General features: G+C 35.5%; 1 long non-coding RNA gene across 1 annotated transcript in view; it reads right to left on the minus strand.

The window, feature by feature from the left end:
* LOC115289897 overlaps positions 1-24,207 on the minus strand; it is a 375,560-nt gene that overhangs the window by 255,219 nt on the left and 96,134 nt on the right. The window lies entirely within an intron of this gene.

Raw genomic sequence — 24,207 nt, forward strand, 5'->3', positions numbered from 1 at the left:
TTTCAATTATGCATGTGAGAGGATTTTCTTTTTATTTAATATTTTTACATTGTAGTGCTTGTTTTGCTTGTTGGGGGTGTTTGCTTATTTAATACATTCCGTCAAGGACAGAAATTACATGCTGTTTTTTTTCCCCCCCGAGGAAGTGTGTCTTGGGTTTTTCCCTTTTTTTTTATTACTTTTTTTTTCTCTTCTTTTTTTGGTGGTGGGGGTGGTTATGTTTAAATGAAGTTGCTTTTACAACACCAAAGACTTAATCATCCATTTCCTATATAAAAGGTAGCTACTTTTTTGCATGGACCTCAAGTATATTGTAGTATAGAGGTGGAATTTAAGGAAAGGTATAAAGCAGGCTGTGTTTTAGCTTATGGGCAAGTAATAAACTGTATCATTTATCTTGAATGTATCATAGATAAGCTGCTATATAACGTTCGCCACTTCAGATAGCTATGAAATTAGGTGATTAACTAGTTGTTACATAACCTTCTAATTTCTGTATAAGTCTAATTACATGAAATAGAAGTTGGGGTTTTGATTTTTTTACTTTGCTTTTCTGTTTGGAGTGTCATTGTAACTACTGTATTGTAAATGATGGAAAATAATTGCATATGTTAAAAAAATTGTATTTTATTTAAAACTTTTTAATTTAATTTAATTCAAAAAAAAGAAAAATATAGGATCCCTCACTAGATCTAATGCTTCTCAATCTTAATTCAGCCTTAACAAGTGCATTTATAGCACAGTCAGAATCTATTCATTTAGTAACTTGTTCAGATTCCCGTAATCGAGTATGTGCTACTCCCCAGTGTCATTTTGTGATGATTCTGTGTCCTTCTTCAAGAGGAAGCCAGGGAAGAAGGTGTCTGCTCCCCTTCTATCCTCACACATTTAGATGGAGACTCACAGTGTCTCGTAGCTTGTCTCTGGATGAAAATTAAACAGACAAGACCTTGAGTCCCTTTGCTGAGTCAGGATGAGTCAAAGCTCATCGGAGTAGCACACTACATTTTGGCAAGGGAAGATAAGCTCTAAGGTACGGTCTCCGGCTAAGAGTTTTGGATGTTGTTCTAAGGTTTGAGATTGTGGCTCTCCTGATAGTTTCATGGAGCAGTGGATATGTCGAGATATAATTTGGCCAGGAAAATGGAGAATTAGCAAATTTCAGAATGGGTGCCAGCCTGCCAGCAAGTCCAGCTCATCTCATAGTTGACAAATGTGGCTTCCATGGTAATAAGTTTCAGCTGTTTAAACGTCATTTTACAGAGAAAGAAATACAGATTCAGAGGATTTATTACTTGCTCCGGAACACACATTTAATAAATTGATTAACTTTGAAATGTTCTCCATATTTTTGATTGCTACAATCTTTATTTCTTCTTTTCCACCTTAATTCAGATTTCAGAAATATTTTATATCCTGTTCATTAGAAACATGAAGCAATTTTCCCCAAAGTGAGACATATAATAGGATTTAACTTCTTGCTGAATAAATGAATGGAAGAACAAATAATTGAGGCAGAGAAAGATAACTTTTACCAGCAGATTCATTGCTAGCTACAACTTTTTAGTATTCCTAAATCATTCCCTACTCACTTGATTGACCCTTTCTTACATTTCCTCCCATTCCACTAAAATTTCATCCCCCTTCAAATCATTACATTCCAATGAAATATTCTGCCCACGTGATTTAAACTGCCATCTTATGAAATGGATATAAGATTTTATTTTTGCTATTGTTTAAATAGTCTCCTGAGGCCCTAAATTAATTTATCATCTTAGGAGATATCTGGGATTGTTTCTGTACTTAATACATTATTACAGCATTCATTTTAAAAATGGCAATGATAAATCATATCTGCTTGAGTTCTTCCTTCCCACCTCTACTAGGAAAAATGTGCATTTTTTTCTGCTTGGAATTTTGATGCTGGTAAGATGCTGTAATACTCCACACTTCAATAAGGAATGAAAAAAATTAGGTAGAAGTAAGTGTTAACACTGATTGATCATCAAAAGTTATGGCTGAGTGTGGTTAACCACTATAATACTCATTTTTGGGGATTTCAAGAAATAAACCTCAATTTTTTTCTCACTTATAGAATATAAACTGTCGACACTATTAAGATTTTTCTAGAAGATCGTAAAATATCATAATCATAAAAACAATAAAGAAACTATCTTTTATTAGCTGTGACTTATTTACTTGGGATTTTTTAAGTGAGAATATTAATAATAAAAGAAAGGTTTTCATCACTATCTTTCACTTACCAAAATCTATAGCCATTGCAGGCTTCTGGACACATTATATAGTTAAGTGCCAATACAATTCTCCAAACGTTCTAATGCCATTTGTAAAAGTTTCTGGAGAATCAGAGGCAGCAAATAATCTCTTGAAAAAAGTAACTCTTAAAGTAAGACTCTTAAGACAATTATAAAGCCAACTCAATAAAAACCATAAAAAAGAAAGCCAACTCACTCCCACAGAAACAAATACCAAAGGAAAAACATTTTTTATGAAACTGAAAAAATATTGTTTTGAGGTTGACATTTTGAGTGCATAAAATAACTAAAAGAATTATTTTAAATGATTAAAGAAGACAATTGAGATGATACAAACATTTTATTGAATACTTCATGAAGGACTCTCTTTAGAAAACTCTAAAATAAGACAGAAGGCAGGAAGATTTTATAAGACAAAGTATAAAGAATACAGAAGAGGAACATAGAAAATATCTGATTGACTAGGGCTACATAGTCAACCTTCTTTGGAATGAGAAGGAACAAGGAAGTATTACAGAGCCCAGAGTTGGTGTGGCATTTGGGATTGGCTGACTGGATACCCTGAATTTCTGCTCAAGTGGAGCATTTGCAAAGACACAAGTGTTAACCAGCACAGCACCCTGGGCAGAAGTGGATCTAGTTAAAACCCAGAATTTTTTTTCAACAGAATAAATAATAGGTGTTTGCATTATCTCATAATCTTATAATGGGGACTGTAAAGAAAGGTTTGAACTTAAGAAACTTAACAGAAGATCGTAGGGGAAGGGAGAGGGAAAAAATAGTTTCAAACAGAGAGGGAGGCAAATGATAAGAGGCTTTTAAGTACAGAGAACAAACTGTGGATTTATGGGTAAAAGTGGGGAAGAGGGGGAAATGGGTGATGGGCAAGGAGGAGTGCACTAGTTGGGATGAGCACTGGGTATTTATTGTATGTAAGTAATGAATCATAGGAATCTACCCCCGAAACCAACAGCACACTGTATATACTGTATGTTAGCCAACTTGACAATAAATCATATTTAATTTTTTTTAAATAAACTAAAATAAAATATATTCTCTGATTTAAAAACAAGTTTGTTGGGGCGCCTGGGTGGCTCAGTTGATTAAGCAGCTGGCTTCAGCTCAGGTCATGATCTCACAGTTTGCGGGTGTGAGCCCCCGCATCAACTCTGTGCTGACAGCTAGCTCAGAGTCAGAGCCTGCTTCGGATTCTGTGTCTCCCTCTCTCTGTGACCCTCCCCTGCTCGCGCTGTCTCTGTCTCTCAAAAATAAATAAAAAACATAAAAAAATTTTTTTAATGTTTGCTAATGTATTTGGTGTGTGAAGTTTGAAAATAACTCCTAAACTAAACAAATAGTTGAAAATATGCTTGCACTAAAAATACTATAGCAAGTAATCTGTATAAAACAATAGATATCAAAAGAAACTATAGTAAAAAAAAATTATGAAACAGAATATGTCTAGTTGCTCTAAATCAGGCCATGGGAAAATTTTATCCCTCTAACTTCCGACCCAGAGTCAAGGAATGTAAGGACTTGGCCATTGTCCATAGACTTGATGCATAGATATCCAATCTAGAATACCCAGGAACTCAAATTCATTGAATGAGATTCACATTTCTCTTGCACTTGATTCTTGATGTACCTACTATTTAAGTGAACCATGAGTTCTCTCATGGAGGCCACATTTCATGTTTCCACCTAGAGAAATTAGGAAAATATACTTCGGAGTATAGAGAAATTAGGAAAACATACTTTGGAGTGACATTATACATCTTAGGTATCATTTCAAAAGCAATTATTTTTTACGTTTATTTATTTATTTTGAGAGGAAGAGGGAGAAAGAGACAGATGTGGGAGAGGGGGGAGAGGATGATGGGGGAGGGGCAGAGAGAGAGAGAGAGAGAGAGAGAGAGAGAGAATCCCAAACAGGCTCCATGCTAGATCTCACGAATCATGAGATCATGACTTGAGCAGAAATCAAGAGCTGGATGATTAATGGACTGAGCCACCCCAGCTCCCAAAAGCAATTCTTTAAGAAATCATAAATTAACTATGATTATTCTCTGAAGAATTTTGAAGGTTTCTTCCTAGATCCCTGCAGTAGCAAAGTAATGTAAGAATCTATTTAAAATTTATATCAACCCAGTGATTTTCAGAGGTTAAAATGAAATTTCAATGATTCTTTCATTGAATAATTAATACAAGCAATTGCTCTTGTACTTTTATATACCACAAGTAAGAATATATTATAATTAATTATACCTAACAATTGAGCTGAAAGGCTATAAATGATGATTTCATATTTAAAATCAAATACTGTATTTTTTGTATGGATCATATGGTATAGTTTTTGCTACCCCTGAATATTTTATGGAACCAAAATGATGTATTTTCTCTCTCCCTTTCTTTCTAAGAGCTTGTATACTGTGATATTAACCAGCTAACTCAATAAAACAGAATCCTGTGAGATTTTCCTTTAGATTTACTGAAAAAGTTGCTTGGATAGAGGAACTGGATTCTGTGCCAGGACCCTAAACTCACATCTTTCAAAAATGACTACTAAAAACACCAATAGGAACATAAAACTGTACATGTTGGCAGCACTTTCAGGAGTTACCTTAATTAAAACATACCCAAGAAGGGTTAATATTACTGAAAAGTAAAAGCTTTCATGCCAATAGCAAGACCACCCGGTGTACACTGATGGAACAGCACTGTAACTAAAAAAATTACCTCTAGCATGCTTGTTTGATAATGCTATTATCATCTTTTCTTTTTTTTTTAATCAAGAGAAAACTACTTGGAGATGTCCCCATTTATTCTTCTTGCTCCCCCTAACCCCTGATCCCACCAAGACCATGCTAATGTAGCATTTAAATGACTAAGTGAGTTACTTTGCCATCACTTCACCCTGAAGTCTTTTACATATTTTTTCTTGACCTTTAACCCACAGACTATTATTTTGATAGTTATTATTAATGCCGTATCCTGAGTAACCACACATGGACTAAGATGGTTGGCAAAAGAGCTGAGGAGTTGAAAGAAATGGATATCCACTCTCATCTTTTTCTAGATTAAATCAAAACCATCCTAGGCTATTGCCACAGTGTCCTCTGGCAGTGTCTGAACATATTAATGGGGATGTTAGTGGGATAGCCCGTTTAGAAAAAGAGAAGAATCCAACTATGAAAGAAGAAGACTGTATAAAGAAAATATCTAGAACTCTATAAATTTAATAAATTATGACTATTCAAGTACGAAATTAGATAAATCAATATGTGGTTAGAATAAAAATACTCCATGACCATTGAAGAGCAGTCTTGCTGGTAACAACGAGACTCCCAATGTCAAGAGACATAAGCTAAAATGAGACAGTTAGCTACAAAGTTTTGCCATATATCTTTTAAGTACAGGCTCTCAAATGAAAGGCCACACTGGGCTGCTGTGATCATTTACATGGAACATCATGGTCTGTGGTTGCTCTATAATTCTCAAGTCATTACCAGATTTGGACCCACATAGTTTAATTGCCTCTCTCTGGAAGGAAATGACCTGAATTAAGTGACTTACAATACATTATAGGAAAAGAATCTAGTGAACATGGCAATGATAGCACCCTTGAACCCAGTGAGCTTCAAAATGATTAAAAAGTTGACCAGCATATTAGATTTTGATAAGGCAAAAGGACATACCAATTGCAGAGCTTACAGTGGTAAGAATAAAATTGATGGGGAAGGATGTATGCTATTAATAAGAAGCTGTAGTTAAATTGGAACACTAACTTTTACTCAGAACTGTTGTTATGCCATGAAACAAATTAAGAGTAATTATCTTGGGATTGGGAAACAAAAGGAGGAAAACAAAATACCATATACCATACTTAGGGAGTGAGATCTCCTGAAGAGAACTGACAACTTCTAAATGTATTTCCTTTCCTACCATTTTTTAAAAATATTTTTTAATGTTTGTTTATTTTTGAGAGAGAGAGAGAGAGAGAGAAAGCAAGCATGAGCAGGGGAGGGCAGAGAAAGAGGGAGATACAGAATCCGAAGCCAACTCCAGGCTCTGTGCTGTCAGCACTGACCCTGATGAGGGACTCAAACTTATGAACTATGAGATCATGACCTCAGTGAAGTCGGATACTTAACTGCCTGAGCCACCCAAGTGCCCCTTTTTCTAACGTTTTTAAGATTTTAGCAATGTAATGTGTCCTAATTACTCTCATAATTCAAATACCAACATGAAATGAAAATTTATTTATGTATGGTTGTAGAATCACTGTCTATAAAGTTCTTTAGAAACTTATTGGTAATCATTCATCCAGAGTAGTCTGGTTATATTCCCTAAAACCATGAAAAATGAACAAAATTAGTTCTTGAGATAGCATCTAGTTCTCTAATTATGCTATTCTTCTAAAACACTTTTCTTGGAAGATATTTTAAAATATAAAATATTTAAATTAATTTGAAGTTTGCAACTATTTACTGATTCTAAGGAGAAAACTGCTAAGAATGAATGTCCCCCAAATACTCTCCTCCCCATTTTCAGAGTCTCCATCAATAATTATTCAGATGAAGAGAGACATTATCTTATAATGTCTGCACTTTTTCTGTTCATGATAATAGCTTTTCATATTTGGCAAATCTCTCAACTAGCAAAGACCACTAATGGATACCTCCATGTCTGAATTCTGCTTAGCTGCTGTGGTATATAAATATATACTTTTTTAATCTGAAAGAGCTCTTTTATTGAGAAAAAAAAAAAAGAGAGATGTGTTTTTGTGACTCCTTTTCATCGTTAGGTAAAATTATGGGTAAATCAGTAAAGTGGGCTTATCTTTCAGAGACTACTAATTGAGTTAAATTCAAGCAAAATACAACGTTGTGAATTACAGTACTCTAAACAATCCGTTGTAATTGTTTGACTCTCCTGGTCTCACACAACTGCAACTTCAACCTATTCACTGATTATGTCTTGAAAATTCATGTGAACAGATAATTTTTATTTAGCACTCAGTTATACTATCTCTATAGAATTGAGAGAGAAAATGAGTTCCTAGAAAAGACTGTACCAAAAAGGAGTCTATTCATATAAACATTTTAGACACTTTAGGAGACCAACTGTTGTCTAACAACAAAAGGTAAACCAACAATAAAAACACTGCAGTAAACTTTTTAGCATATGAATGTTTTAGAATAATACAATAAGATCAAGGTGAAAAGTAAACACTTAAAACAAAAAAAGTAATCTTTTCTTTTGAGAAAGTAAACACCCAGAACCCAGAAATCCTCTTTTAAAATTTTTTCAGCTTTGTAGCTTTTGCAAAAGTACTTGAAAAATAGAATTAATAAGAACCATTTATAAGAACCAGGCTATTGGGGTGCCTAGGTGGCTCAGTCGGTTAAGCGTCCAACTTCCGATCAGGTCATGATCACACAGTTCATGAGTTCAGGCCCTACCTCGGGCTCTGTGCTGAGAGCTAGCTCAGGGTCCTGAGCCTGTCTTCAGATTTTGTCCCTCTCTCACTCTCTGACACCCCCCTGCTTACACTGTCTCTCTCTCTCAAAAATAAAAGAAATAAGAAAAACTACTGATATAATGACTAGGGACTTTCAAAACAGGTGTGACGAGATTAAAAAAAAAGGCTATAAATGACATGAGTAATAAAATGGAGGTTGCCACCTCATGGATTGAAGAGGCAGAGACAAGAATACGTGAATTAGAAGATATAGTTATAGCAAAAGAGAAAGCTGAAAAAAAAAACGAGAGAAATTGATCCAGGAGCAGAGAAGGAGAATTCAAGACCTGAGTGATACAATCAAACGGAACAACATTCGGATCATAGGAATTCCTGAAGAGGAAGAAAGAGAGAAAGGTCCAGAAGGAGTACTAGACCAAATTATAACTGAGAATTTCTGAATCTGTGGAAAGAAATAGACATTCAAATTCAAGAGGCACAAACCCCCTTAAGACATAATTTTAATTGACCTTTGGCATGAGATATCATAGTGAAACTGGAAAAATATAAATGACAGAATTCTGAAAGCAGCTAGGGATAAAAGGGCCCTCACATACAAAGGGAAACCTATCAGTGTGGTTACAGACCTATCTACTGAAACTTGGCAGGCCAGAAAGGAATGGCAGGAAATCTTCAATGTGATAAACAGAAAAAATATGCAGCCAAGAATCCTTTATCCAGCAAGCCTGTCATTCAAAATAGAAGAAGAGATGAAAGTGTTCCCAAATAAACAAAAATTGAGAGAATTCATGACCACCAAACCAGCGCTAAAAGAAATCCTAAGAGGGACTCTATGAGGGAAATGCTGCAAAGAATACAAGGTGCCAAAGACACCACTATAGACATAAATTCTAAGGAGAACACAATGAATCTAAACCCACATTTTTCAGTAACAACACTGAATGTTAATGGACTGAATGCTCCAACCAAATGACACAGGGTAGGAGAATGGATTTTTTAAAAAATCCATCTATTTGCTGTCTACAAGAGACTCATTTTAGACCTAAAGACACCTTCAGATTGAAAGTAAAGGGATGAGGAAATATCTATCATGCGACTGGAAGCCAAAAGAAAGCCGGAGTAGCCATGCTTATATCAGACAAACTGGACTTTAAAGTAAAGGCAGTAAAAAAGATGAAGGCATTATATGATAATTATAGGGTCTCTCCATCAGGAAGAGCTAACAATTATAAACATCTAATGCACCAAATTTGGGAGCACCCAAATACATAAAACAATTAATCACAAACTAACTATCTTATTGATAAGAATGTGCTCATTGCAGGGGACTTTAATACTCCACGGACAGCAATGGATACGTCAACCAGACAAAAAATCACTAAAGAAAAATTGGACCTGAATGACATATTGGAACAGATGGAACTGATATATATATTTAGAAATCTACATCCTGAAGTTAGGAAATTCACCTTCTTCTCAAGTGTACATGGCACATTCTCCAAGGTAGATAACATACTGGGGCAAAAAGCAGCCCTCCATAAGTATAAACGAATAGAGATCATACCATGCACACTTTCAGATCACAATGCTATGAAACTTGAAATTAACCACAGGAAAAAGTCTGGAAAACCTGCAAAAATATGGAGGTTAAAAACCACCCTACTAAGAATGGGCTAATCAGGCAATTAGAGAAGAAATTTTAAAATATATGAAAACAAATGAAAATGAAAATACAACAATGCAAACTCTCTGGGATGCAGCAAAGGCAATTCTAAGAGAAAAGTATATTGCAATCCATGCCTATTTCAACAAAATAGAAAAAGCACAAATTCAAAATCTAATAGAGCACCTAACGGAATTAGAAGGGGAGTAGCAAGAGCACCCCAAACCCAGCAGAAGAAAAGAAATAATAAAGGTCAGGGCAGAAATAAACAATATAGAGCCCCCACCCAAAAAAAGTTGTGCAGATCAATGAAACCAATAGTTGTTTTTTTGAAAAAATACACAAAATTGATAAGGAGCCTCTAGCCAGAAGTGAGAGAGCACTCAAATAGACAAAATCATGAAGGAAAATGGATATATTACAACCAATCCCTTAGAAATACAATCATTAGAGATTACTAAGAAAAACCATATGCTAACAAATAAGACAACCTGGAAGAAACGAACAAAAGCTTACAATATGTCAACGAGAAGAGATAGAAAACATGAACTGACCAATAACCAGTGAAGAAATTGAATCAATAAATAAGAGCCCAGAGCCAGATGCCTTCCCAGGGAAATTCTACCAGACATTTAAAACATAGCTAATACCCATTCTTCTCAAACTATTTCAAAAAATAGAAATAGAAGGAAAAGTTCCAAACTCATGCTATGAAGCCAGCATCACGTTGGTACCCAAACCAGAGACCCAGCAAAAAAAAAAAAAAAAAAAAAAGAGACAGAGACAGAGAACTACAGACCAATATCCTTAATGAATACAGATGCAAAAATACTCAACAAGATACTAGCGAATCGAATTCAACAACATGTAAAAAAAATTATCCATCATGATCAAATGGGATTCATTCAGCTGTTACCGGGCTAGTTCAATATTCGCAAATCCATCAATGTGATACATCACATTAACAAAAGGAAAAACTATATGATCCTGTAGATAGATGCAGAAAAAACATTTGAAAACATATAGCACCATTTCTTAAAAAAAAAAAACCCTTGAGAAAGTCGGAATAGAAGGAACATACTTAAACATTATAAAAGTCATTTATGAAAAGCCCACAGTTAATACCATCCTCAATGGGGAAAAACTGAGAGCCTTCCCCCAGGGATCAGGAACATGACAAGGGGGTCCACTCTCACCACTGCTGTTTAACATAGTGCTGGAAGTCCTAGCATCAGCAATCAGACAACAAAAGGAAATAAAAGGCATCAGAATTGGCAAAGAAGTCAAACTTTCACTTTTTGCAGATGTCATGATACTTTACATGAAAAACCCGATCGACTCCACCAGAAGCCTTCTAGAACTGATTAATGAATTCAGTAAAGTTGCAGGATACAAAATCAATGTACAGAAATCAGTAGCATTCCTATACACCAATAATGAAGCAGCAGAAAGAGAAATCAAGAAATGGATCCCATTCACAATTGCATGAAAAACCATAAAATACCTAGGAGTAAACCTAACCAAGGATATAAAAGACCTATAGGATGAAAACTATAGAAAACTTAAGAAAGAAATGGAAAGAAATTCCACCAAGAAATGGAAAGATATTCCATGCTCATGGATTCGAAAAACAAACTGTGAAAATGTCATTATTACCCAAAGCAATCTACACATTCAATGCAATCCCTATCAAAATTACACCAGCGTTCTTCTCAAAGCTAGAACAAGCTATCCCAAAATTTGTAGGGAACCACAAAAGACCCCAAATTAATATTGAAGAAGAAAACCAAAATGGGAAGCATCACAACCCTAGACATTAGCCTCTACTACAAAGCTGTCATCATCAAGACAGTACGGTATTGGCACAAAAACAGACACATAGACCAATGGAATAGAATAGAGAACCCAGAACTGGGACCACAAATGTATGGCCAATTAATTTTTGACAAAGCAGGAAAGAGTATCCAATGGAAAAAAGCCTGATTCTTTAGCAGATGGTGCTGGGAGAACTGGACAGCAACATGCAGAAGAATGAAACTAGACCACTTTCTTACACCATACACAAAAATTAACTCAAAATGGCTGAAGGACCTGTATGTGAGATATGAAACCATCAAAACCCTAAAGAAGAAACTAAGATACAGTCTCCTTGACCTCCACCACAGCAATTTCCTACTCGACACATCCCCAAAGGCAAGGGAAACGAAAGCAAAAATGAACTATTGGGACCTCATCAAGATAAAAAGCTCCTGCACTGCAAAGGAAACAATCAAGAAAACTAATAGGCAACCGACAGAATGGGAAAGATAGTTGCAAATGACATATCAGATAAAGGGCTAGTACCCAAAATCTACAAAGAACTCACCAAACTCCACACCAGAAAAATGAATAATCCAGTGAAGAAATGGGCAGAAGACATGAACAGACACTTCTCCACAGAGGACATCCAGATTGCCGAGAGGCACATGAAACGATGCTCAGCATCACGCATCATCAGGGAAACACAAATCAAAACCACACTGAGATTCCACTTCACACCAGTTAGAGTGGCTAGAATGAACAAATCAAGAGACTACAGATCCTGGAGAGGATGTGGAGACACGGGCACCCTCCTACACTGTTGGTGGGAATGTAAACTGGTGCGGCCATTCTAGAAAACAGTGTGGAGGTTCCTCAGAAAACTTTCAATAGAACTCCCCTATGACCCAGCAATAGCACTGCTAGGGATTTACCCAAGGGGTACAGAAGTGCTGATACATGGGGGCACATGTAACCCAATGTTCATAGCAGCACTGTCAACAACAGTCAAAACATGGAAAGAGCCTAAATGTCCATCACCTGATGAGTGGATCAAGAAGATGTGGTATATATATACAGTGGAGTATTACGTGGCAGTGAGAAAGAATGAAAGAAAGAAAGTATTACGTGGTAGGAAAGTGGGTGGACCTTGAGGGTGTCATGCTAAGTGAAATACGTCAGACGGAGAAGGACAGATACCATATGTTTGCACTCATAGGTCTAACAGGAGAACAGGAGAAACCTAATGGGGGACCATGGAGGTGAAGGGGGAAAGAGAGTTGGGGAGAGAGAGGGATGCAAAACCTGAGAGACTACTGAATATTGATAAGGAACCAAGGATTGAAGGGAAAGCTGGGGGGGGGGGAAGGGGAGGTGGTGGTGATGGTGGAGGGCACTTGTGGGGAAGAGCACTGGGTGTTATATGGAAACCAATTTGAGAATAAACTATTATGAAGAAAAAAAGAAATAGAAATTATACTCCCTGATTCCAAACTATATTACAAAGCTATAGTAAATGAAACAATGTGGTGCTGGCAGAAACCAGATGAATGGAAAAGAATAGAGAGCTTAGAAATAAAGCCGTGCGTATGTGGCCAATTAGGTGACCATGAAGGAACCAGGAATGCACAATGAGGAAAGGACAGTCTCTGCAATAAATGGTTTTGGGAAATTGGACAGCTACATGCAAAAGAATGAAACTGGACCACTACCCTACACAACACACAAAAATTAACTCAAAATGATCAAACCTAAACAGAAGACCTGAAACCATAGAAAGTTTTAGGAGGAAACAGGTAGAAGTTCCTTCACATAGGACTTGAAAATGATGATTTAATAAATCAGACACCAAATGCAAAGACAACACAAACAAAAATAAGCAAGTGGGACTACATCAAACTAAAAAGCTTTTGCATAGCACAGGAAACCATCTCACATGTTAGAATAATTATTATCAAAAAGACTAGAAATATTAAGTATTGGTGAAGATATGGAGAAAAGGGAACTTTTGTGTACTGTTAGTGGAAATGTAAATTGGTGTAGTGTCTGTGGAAATCAACACAGAGGTTCCTGATAAATTAAAACTGGAACTACTATGTGATCCTGCAACTCTACTTTTGCATATTTATCCAAAGTAAACAAAAACACTAATCTGAAAAGATATCTGCACCCCCATGTTCATTATTTACAATAGTCAAATTACGGAAACAACCTAAGTGTCTGTCAGTGGATGAATGGGTAAAGAAAATGGTGGTATACACATACAGTGGAATATTTGCCATTAAGAAGAATGAAATCTCACCATTTGTAACAACAAATAGATGGACCTCAAGGGCATTATACTAAGTGAAATAGGTCAGAGAGAGAAAGACAAATAGCACATTATTTCCCTTATATGTGGAATCTGAATATAAATAGATACATACAATAGATGGTGGTTGCCAGAGACAGGTGATAGCGTGTAGGAAAAATGTGTGCACTGTTTTTGACTTTTACATTTTTAAATTAAAAATTAAAATTAATTATAAAAAAATAAAAGAAATAAAAATAAAAACAAAACAAGAACTAGGCTATTTTGCTGAAAGTGGCATGCTGCTGGTGATGATGATGATGATGATGATGATGATGTTTTAAAAAGGCTAACCGACAAATTTTAAAACATTTTTTAACGTTTTATTTATTTTTGATACAGAGAGAGACAGAGGGGGAAGGGCAGAGAGATAAGGAGTCACAGAATCTGAAGCAGGCTCCAGGCTCTGAGCTAGCTGTCAGCACAGAGCTTGACGTGGGGCTCAAACCCATGAACCTGAGATCTGACCTGAGGTGAAGTCAGAGGCTTAACCGACTGAGCCACCCAGGCACCCCATAACCAACAAATTTTTAAACTCTACCAAGGGCAAAAATTAAATATGTTCTGTACTAAGTTAGCTAGGGCTGCCATAACAAAATACACCGTCTGGGTGGCTTAAACAACAGATCTTTATTTTTTTCATAGTTCTGGAGGCTGAAAGTCCAAGATCAAGGTGTTGGTACAGTTGGCTTCTCCTAAGCCCCCTCTGCTTCCCTTGCTTATCATCTGGTGTCATCACATGATCTGTATGTATGTGTCCTAATCTTCTCTTTTTATAAGGCCCCCACTTATATTCAATTAGGGCCTGCCCTAAGGGCCTCATTTAACCTTAATGATCCTAATTACTTTAACCTTTAAAGACTCTATCTCCAAATACAATCACAATCTGTAAATGGGAAGTTAGAACTTCAACATGGGAATCCGGATGGGGGACACAACTCAGCTAATAGGTGGTTTAAGCTGTAGCATAAATTTGGGGGTTATAAATGTTAGAAGCATACCTATGAAGAAATCAGAAAAGCTCTGTAGATACAGAGTGAGTCAACTTTAAACCAAACAAGTTAAAAATCATGCTTTTAGGGGTGCCTGGGTGGCTCAGTCAGTTAAGCCTCCAACTTCGGCTCAGGTCAGATCTCACGTTCATGGGTTCGAGCCCCACATCAGTCTCTGTGCTAACAGTTAGCTCAGAGCCTGGAGCCTGCTTCCGGTTCTGTGTCTCCGTTGCTCTCTGCCCCTCCCCCTCTCATGCTCTGTCTCTGTCTCAAAAAAAATAAATAAAAACATTTTAAAAAATTTATAAAAAAAAATCATGCTTTTAATAACTTACCACACAATTTTTGTAACATAGCCTTATGTTTATTTTGGTTTAAAACAAGGTATTTCTAATAAAAGAATTGGGTTCCTTTTTACTCATTTCTTGCCAAATGGTTCTGGGCACAATGGCAACCTAAGATATCCAATGAAACCCTGCTCCTCCTCCTCTTCCTCATCTTTCTGCTCATCAAGCTAACATTTTATTAAGCATTTCCTCATGGCATACTTTGTGCTAGTATACAAGTACTATCTCATTTAACCCCTATAATAATCTTATGAATTAAGTACAATTACTATTCCCTATTGTAGGTGAGAAAAGTGAGATTTAGAGAGTTTAGTTATTGCATGTATACATAAAATGAATACGTGAATACATAAAATGAGTAAATGCTAGAAGCCTGATTAATGGTCTTTGGTATCTGAGTCTGGAATCTCTATGTTGAACTACTTCTCATGATTTCTTTGTGATATAAAGGAAAATGTATTAGCAGTCAGAAGTAGGGATACTGATATACAAATACCAGGAATTCTAAGAAAGTCTGTAGGTTTAGACTACACTGAAGTAAAACCAGTTCTGACCCATATATGGGAGAGCATATGGCTTGGCAGAGGGAGGGAGAGATTTGGGCAGAATATTCCCCAGTATTTCCTGAAATAAGGATTGTTAGGGACAAAGGATGGATCCAGCAGTGTGTGTTTACTCCTGCCCAACTCACTCTTTTCACTGATGGCCAAATGATAAGCAAGAAAATAAGAGGAAGGCAGGGAAGGCAGTCTTTTGACAAGAGGGAGAAAGCATGAAATGACATAGAAGGTCAAACTCATAAAATATTAAAATTGTCATGAATGATTTAAAGTCCCCAAGCACTCAGTGGCTCGGTCGGTTAAGCATCTGACTTTGGCTCAGGTCATGATCTCTCAGTTTGTGGGTTTGAGCCCTATGTCGGGCTCTGTGCTGACAGCTCAGAGCCTGGAGCCTGCTTCTGATTCTGTGTCTCCCTTTCTCTCTGCCCCTCTCCCACTCACACTCTGTCTCTCTCTGTCTCAAAAATAAGTAAAACTACAAAAAAGATAATAATAAAGCAAAATAAAGTCCCCAATGATTCTAGCCTGGCATCAAGAAACAAAATCTAGTTATATACTCTTTGAAGCAAGAAACAAACAAAAAGGCACCCATCTAAATGCCTCAAATAGGAGACTAGTTAAAAATACCAGTTATATATTCAATGAAATGCCAAGCAACCATTAAAAATTATGATCTACAAGATTACTTATAAGTATTGAAATTCTTTTATTTATTTATTTATTTTTATTTTTATTTATTTTTTATAAGTTTATTGTCAAATTAGTTTCCATATAACACCCAGTGCTTCTCCCCACAAGTGCCCCCCACCATGACCATCACCCCCCTCCCCCTTCAGTCCATGGTTCGTCTCCAGTATTCAGTAGTCTCCCTTGATCTGTATCCCTCACTCTTCCCCACTCTCTTTCCCCCTTCCTCTCTCCATGGTCCCCTGCCAGGTCTCTCCTGTTAGACCTATGAATGCAAACATATGGTATCTATCCTTCTCTGCCTGACTTATTTCGCTTAGTATGACACCCTCAAGGTCCATCCACTTTCCTACAAATGGCCATATTTCATTCTTTCTCATTGCCATATAGTACTCCATCGTGTATATATACCACATCTTCTTGATCCATTCATCAGTTGAGGGACATTTAGGCTCTTTCCATGATTTGGCTATTGTAGAAAGTGCCACTATAAACATTGGGGTACATGTGCTCCTATGCCTCAAGATAACATTTTTCAGGTGAAATATCAATTGCACAATATACTTAATATATCTATTAATACAGGGGGGAAAGGCTGAAAATATGTGCCACAGAGTAGTGCTGCTTGTTCGTGTAGTATGAGAAACAATATTTATTAATTTTATGCTTTATGTTTTAAATTTTTTCTATAAAAACACATAACCTATAATAAAAATAACATTACTGAAAGCAATTCACAACAAAATGGCATCTTAAAAACTAGACGAGGCAACTTGCTGAGAACAAGAGAAGTACTTTGCAGTATTAGAATTATGGCAGGTTCTTCAAGCAAAAAGGGATGAAGCTAGGAGAATGCCAAATCTTCTGATGCTTCAAAAGTACACATGGTTAATTCAGGCTGCTGTGTATTTCTTCTATCTTCGTAAATAAATAAACTGAGAGTTATGCTAATGTACTTCAAAGTATAAGGATTTACTCAAAATAAAGGTGAGACTTTGTTGCAAAAGGCCACGAATCTACACCAAAGACTCTCAACTCTTGGCAGGACAAAAATCAGCTGGAGAACTACATAAAAATACAGATTCCCTCCATCTATATCGAATAAATGAGATCAGACTCTCTGGGATAGGAACCAGTGTACTTTTGAAAAGTTCTGCAGGTGAATCTAGTATGCAAACAAGATTGAGGACAGCTAATCTGACTCTAAACATGAAATAGTTAAATAGACCACAAATACTTTTATCCTTGACACAGTCTAGTTCAAGAATTTTCTACTAATAATTGTCAAATACATATATTTTAATGTGAATTCTCTCATAAGACATTTTTGTCTTCCTTTTTTATGAATAGCAAACTCCCACCCAATGCCATCATCAACCACTTGTAGTCATATAAGGATTAAGTAGAACACAAGTGCCATTCAGAGGAAATCAAGAGAAGGAAATAAATAGATCTCAGAGGAAGAAGTGTCTTCTTGCCCTCAAACAGATTTGCACTCTCCTCTGCTCTCCGAAAGCTCCTGTCAATGTCTCTATTTAATTGGGTCCTTTTGTATGTATCTCTCCCTCTCAGTCCTCTTTCAAGTATAGAATGAGACTTCTCCATTATTTTTTTTTACCATCAAAACCCAGCACACAGTAGAAGCTTAATAAATGTTGGTTGATTGAACAAAGAGATGAAGTGTCAGGCATTATAATTATTTATATTATATTCTTTTCAATTCTATGACTCTAGAATTCTATGATAACTATTCTCAATTTTCCAAACCACCCATTTTCCTCCTACAATATAACATTATTCGGTAACACCTTCCCTAGTCATTCTGAAAAGCTGTAAACAGTTGTGAAATATGCTACAACATTGTCCTCAAATAGGTCTAAAAGTTTTAAATGTTATAAAACCATTTATCAATGCACATGGAAGCCATATTGCTTTTTGCCTCAGAATCCCTTTGACTTAATGAATACCAAGTTATTTATGCATACCAAACTATATTGAGAGTAAAAATAACTGGTAAACAAATACATGTCTGGGTATGTGACCAATAGTTTACGTGGTCTGGACCTCTTCAATTAAAAAAAAAAAAGACAATTCTGGAGGCAAATGGCTTAGGTACAGACATAAATCCAATGTTCTCTGGACTGAACATGACCATTCTTTCTTGAGATCATCCATCCTAAAGGATGTAGCTAAAGTTCAAATATGCCAGTACCCTATGGGTTAAGCTAATTCCATGAAACTTTACATATTAAGATATGGCACAATCCATGTGGCAGGTGGACAATGAATCATTTTACACAAGAGGTCAATGATCAGAAATTTCAGGGCTGAGGAAGGATATGTTATCTTAGAAAACATCTGCAATCTTTACTTATATAAACTACGCAAACTATGCAACACTGATTTAAGCTTTTGGGCATTAGAAAAAAATGGGCACTGGGATTAAAAAAAAATAGCAGTTGTAATCAATCACTGCAATGAAGAAAATATAAAATGAACTTTACAAGATGCTGCATGGCCTGTCTATCTAAACAGGGTATTTTAGCACCATACTTAAAATATTTGTCATAGACTGTTTTGTGCTTGTCTTATCACAAATAATTAGTGGAGATTTCAATTTTTAAAAAGCTTTTGTAAGAATAAAAATACATGTGGGTATACTTCACATATTCTGCTTTTTCCCCCCATTGTTAAATTACTTTTCTTGCTCTAGGAATCTAGATGCAACCAAGTTTAATGAAGTTAAGATCTTAAAACTTGAAATCAAGCAATATTCAGTGATATTTGTTTTGGCTTCTTTTCCACCAAGCAACTCAAATTTTATTGCTGATGCCATTGCTGATATTGAATAACTGTAAAAGCTTTATTATAGCTTGCATATCAATCGAGAAGAGTAAAGACCTAAGGTAGTCATATTTCAGGGCATGTTACTATGTGCATCAATCAATGCATCTGTCTTTCTTTAATAACAGCAGTTTCCAATGATTTTTCATTAAAATCATTAATTTTTATTTGATGAGTCACTATGATTTGTTAAAATATAATGAGGAATATTCACACCACAGAACTGTCATATGTATTATTCTGTATTCAGGAAACTGCTTGCTATATATTATAATATGCCATACCACACTGCAAATGTGTCCCAAATATCACTACAAAGATTTGTTTTTAATGTCTCCTATATACACAGTTGTATATGAGTGTTTGGATAAAATCTCACTACTGGAAATAAAGGTAAAAATTCAGCAAGTAATAAACATATTAATATATTTCCTTGAGAGGTATGCCAATTAAATTGATATAGAACAAACAAAAAAGGATGAACTGTGGGTGCTTATACAACAGCTCAAGTCAGTATCCTCTTTAAATCTGAATATTCAGGAAGAGGGGGGAAAAAACCATAAGAGACTCTTGATAATAGAGAACAAACTGAGGGTTGATGAAGTGATGTGGGTAGGGGATGGGCTAGGTAGGGGATGGGCTAGGTAGGGGATGGGTATTAAGGAGGGCACTTGTGAGGAGCACTGGGTATCACATGCCAAGGATGACTCACTGAATTCTACTCCTGAAACCAGTCTTGCTCTGTAAAACTAGTTAACTAATTAACTAACTAGAATTTAAACACATTTTTTAATCTGAATATTACTTTTATACCTTTCCAGCACCAAAATTCAGGAAAACTTTGTTGTAACAAAAATCATGAATTTTTTAAAAAGATGATTGTCTGAAGTTATTTACTCTTGACTATTGGTAGAGGGAAAAAAGCCAAATATGTTCACTTATCAATAACTAACAATAACTCAAGGAATTTGTGACCTTCCTTAGACTAAGACTCTAAGAATTCAAAAGTGATATAAAGAAAATTTAGTAATTTCTCATTTAGCTAAGCATATTTCACTTGCTTTTAATCACTAAATGGGAACAAATTCAAAGATGCATGATTTTGGTTGTCATTAAGTATAAGTTGAGATTTTCCCCCAATGTTTTATTATTACATTTTCAACAATACAGAAAGTTGAAATAATTTTACAGTAAATATTTTTAAAAGCTGTGAAATGGGCCATCTATTCTTTTTATGAAGTAGTATCATTGAAAGAGAAAAAAAGTGTATGTTCATAGACATTCAATTATGTCTGGCAACTGGGCATAGAGTTGAGCAAAATGATAAAAGACTATTTAAATTAAGAGAAAATGAAGAGCAATTTATTAGCAACATATAGCTTAATTATGAATGAATCTATATTAGGACAGAATGATTCAAATACAATTTAAAATAGTATTCAGTAGAAACCAACCATCACTGAAATATTGAGAAAAGGAAACATTTTTAGATCTCATCAAATTGTGGTTAAATGTTGGTAGAACATTGCCAATGAATGTAGCTGAAAATTGCTGTTTTAATGCAGTGTTTTCCAAAGTGTGGGAGGTATAGCACTAGTAGTATTGGCTTCTACACCACATAATTTAAAAGTGAGTTTATATGAAGAAAAATTAGGCAAGTAATAGTACAGATGTAACACAGATAATGGCCAAAATTATAGGGGTAGTTGTCAAATGCCTAAGTAAGAGAAATATTATTTTAATGGTTGTTAGTATACAGCCTATGAGAAGATACTGCACATGATAAAGTCCTTCAAAGGACTGTAAGTATCACCCTTCTCTTTTAAAAAACTGATTTCTAGGCTTCTCTCATCTAAAATTTGAACATGCTCCTACATATTTTGTTCATAAATGAAAACTCAAAAAATGACCAAGAGTCCTTCCTTGAGAACTCTCAATCTATTGAATAAACTATTTTTATTTCTGAAAAGGAGTAGGCCAAAGTATTCTCATTCCCTCTCCCAACTCAATGTTATCTGTAATTTGAAAATCTTTTTCCATAATATAATGAATTACCATCACAAACAAATAGTGTGATTTCTAAGTCATAAAACCAGCAGGTGGATAAATATAGGTTGTGATTGCTCAGAATATAAAGTTAGTACTGTATCATCAAAAGTCTTAAATTATTGGCACTCAACTCCCCTGCAGACTGTAGGAGTAAATTTCCTCATCTATCATCATGCCACAATAGTCTTATAGCAAATGTAGAGTCTAGGATAGGTGACGGGAGTCATCATGTTCTGCAATATGAACCATTTGAAGACAGATTTTCTCGGTGAATGAGTTGAACAAAAGAGTACATTCAGCCATAGGAGTTTTGAATGTTCATTTTATTCCAGTATTTTTAGGTAGTTTAAATAATTCATATTTTCTCACCAACTCTCCTTTTTGCCTTCCCAATCATCCAGACTCGAAAAGTAGGAGAAAAGGATAGTTAGCAGGAGCAAAGAAAATATCCAATCCCATTAGGTAGAACACCACCATGCTAAATATAGACATACACACACATCCCCCACATGAGAGAAAAAAAAAAAAAAACCTTTCCAAAATACAACTGCTTTTATAATTCAACTATTACAATGTTCTGTTATTTGATTTTACTAAACTCTGTTTATAAAATGATATATAGATTTCTACATGGGATTTCAAACCATTTTAAATAGTTTCTTTTTATACATTTGATTATAGGTATTCAATCTTTATTAAATATTAAGTAGTTGTACTAGAATAACTGAAGCCCATTTTTTTATTATGGAGAGAATATTTGGGGTTAATTTCAAGTGTCTTATAGTTAGAGATTGAGACTAGGATGAAACTTTTTTCGTCTAGCATATATTTTGCTACAGCCTACTAAGCCTAGGACCAAAGTAAAGGTCAGATTTTCCTAACCTATTATATGGGAAATTATATTTTTATTGCTTCCAGCAATTTTTGGTGTTTTACATTGCATTAAAAATTTAATTTTTAATCTAATCCCCAAGCCAGGATTGTATTAACCATTTAACCTCTAGCACCATGATGTGGATGCTAATGGACGGTAGCTAATAGACCAAAGTTTAAGTAGCCCTACAAATATTTTGCTCAACATGAAAGGCTCTGTAACAGAAAGGAATATGAGACTAACAAAAAGATTTGGGTATTTAAGAAAAGTTTGGAACTAAGAAATCAATAACCACTGTATATTCATTGTAATTTTACTTCCAAGAATGACCAGAGATTTAGAATTCTATTATGGTTGCAAGACCATCCATCACACTCATGTAGGCCAGATGTCTCTTTCTAGCTAGACAAAAGAGAGTCCCAATGAAAAGTATTTTAGGCTTCTAGCAAATTTTTAAAATAATGTAATTTTCTAGAAGATCCATGTGAAAATTATCTCTACCAACATAGGATATGAAATAATGAGAATAACTAGAGTGTTCCCTCATCTGAAGTCTTGATTAGGAAACCTCTCCCAATTCAATTTGATGAATAGGAGGAAAAGAGTTTAACTTAATATTAATTAAAACAAACTCCCTTAATTTCTATGTCCATCTAATTCTCTAAATAAATTTTTAAATGCTTATTTACTTATTTTTGTTTGTTTATTTATTTAATGTGAGAACCCCAGCTCTACCAAGAGTGCAGGGTAGGAGCAGAGGAAGAGAGGGACACAGAATCCAAAGCAGGCTCCAGGCTCTGAGCTGTCAGCACAGAGCCCAACATGGGACTTCAACTCATGAACCATAAGATCATGACCTGAGCTGAAGTCAGATGCTTAACCAACTGAGCCACCTAGGAACCCCTAATTTGTTTTTAACGTGACAGTTTAGTAAGAAGCAAATGGAGTTCATTTTGTTCCGGGTTTCAGTGAAACCAATGCTCCTCAGTTTGTCAAATGTTCAGATAAAACTAGGAGGGAAAGTCAGTTTATTATTTTGATTCCCAAATACCCAATTATCACAATGTCAAATAGGACCTTTTTCTATTTTCTACAATCAAACTCACCAAAACCTTGTAAAGTTTATCCCATTGCTTAGGATCTGATCCAAGTTCATCCTGCTCTCTCGGGAATCTTTCAACATTGACTATTCATCCTTTAATTTATCTGCAGTTTCAAACTCTTCTTTTCTAGTCCATTGTCTCCATCAACCTTTAAGCAAGTTCAAAAGTTCCTTTCACTCATAGATTAAAAAAAAATCTTCCCTTGAAAACACTCCCTTGATTTTTCTGTCTCTCTGCAACTCCCTCGACACTACTGCTGATGTGCTGTCTTCCTGACCCTTAAATATTGGTGTTCCCCAGGGAAGGTTCTTTACTTTCTCCTCTTATTATTTCATATTCTCTCCATAAGTGATCGTCACATCCATGACTTCTTTGTCCATTGATAAACTGACATATTTGAAGTATAAATTTCTGATATTAGTATGGATTGGTATCCCCAGAAGCATATCCCAGGATGCGAATTTGAATGTGAGTAGTTTATATTGAAAATGATCAGGCAACACCAGTAGAGAAGGGAAGAGGCAGTGAGAAAGGGAAGGAATCCAGTGGAGGGTATGTTATCAGCTAGTTATCACAGTGAGCTAGATCCCAAATCCCACATGGGGAGATCTGGGAAAAGTAGGTCCAGCACTATAACATCCCCAGACACTCTTTAAAGAATGTTACTTTAACAAGTCTTTTTTTCTGAGTCACAATGATAGATGCAGTAATTCTGAATAAGCTGTGTTACTGTCTCTCCTTCTATAGAGATATAATGTATATGTAATTGATTCAAGTCGCTTTAAAAGAGTGTATTGCCCTATCTCTAGGGAAGAGAAGAGACTAATATATATTGGACTTCAATAATAAATTATCATCATCATCATCATCAGTACCATGTGCCATGTGGATTATCAGACAGATCTATATCCTTTGAAACTATAATGGGAACATACTGCTTCCTTCCTTTTAAGAGGCTGCTTTATCTACTCTGCTTATTTTAAGAATATATGCCTGGTACTTGGTCTCCTGTTTCACGGAAGCAAATTTTCCTGTTTATACTTTTCCATAAGGTTCTTTTTATTTTTATATTTTAAGAATATATGCCTGGTACAGGTCTCCTGTTTCAAGGAAGCAAATTTTCCTGTTTCTACTTTTCCATAAGTTTCTTTTTATTTTTATATTTTAAGAATATATGCCTGGT

Source organism: Suricata suricatta, chromosome 4 (assembly GCF_006229205.1).
Source record: "Suricata suricatta isolate VVHF042 chromosome 4, meerkat_22Aug2017_6uvM2_HiC, whole genome shotgun sequence".
Classification (NCBI taxonomy): domain Eukaryota; kingdom Metazoa; phylum Chordata; class Mammalia; order Carnivora; family Herpestidae; genus Suricata; species Suricata suricatta.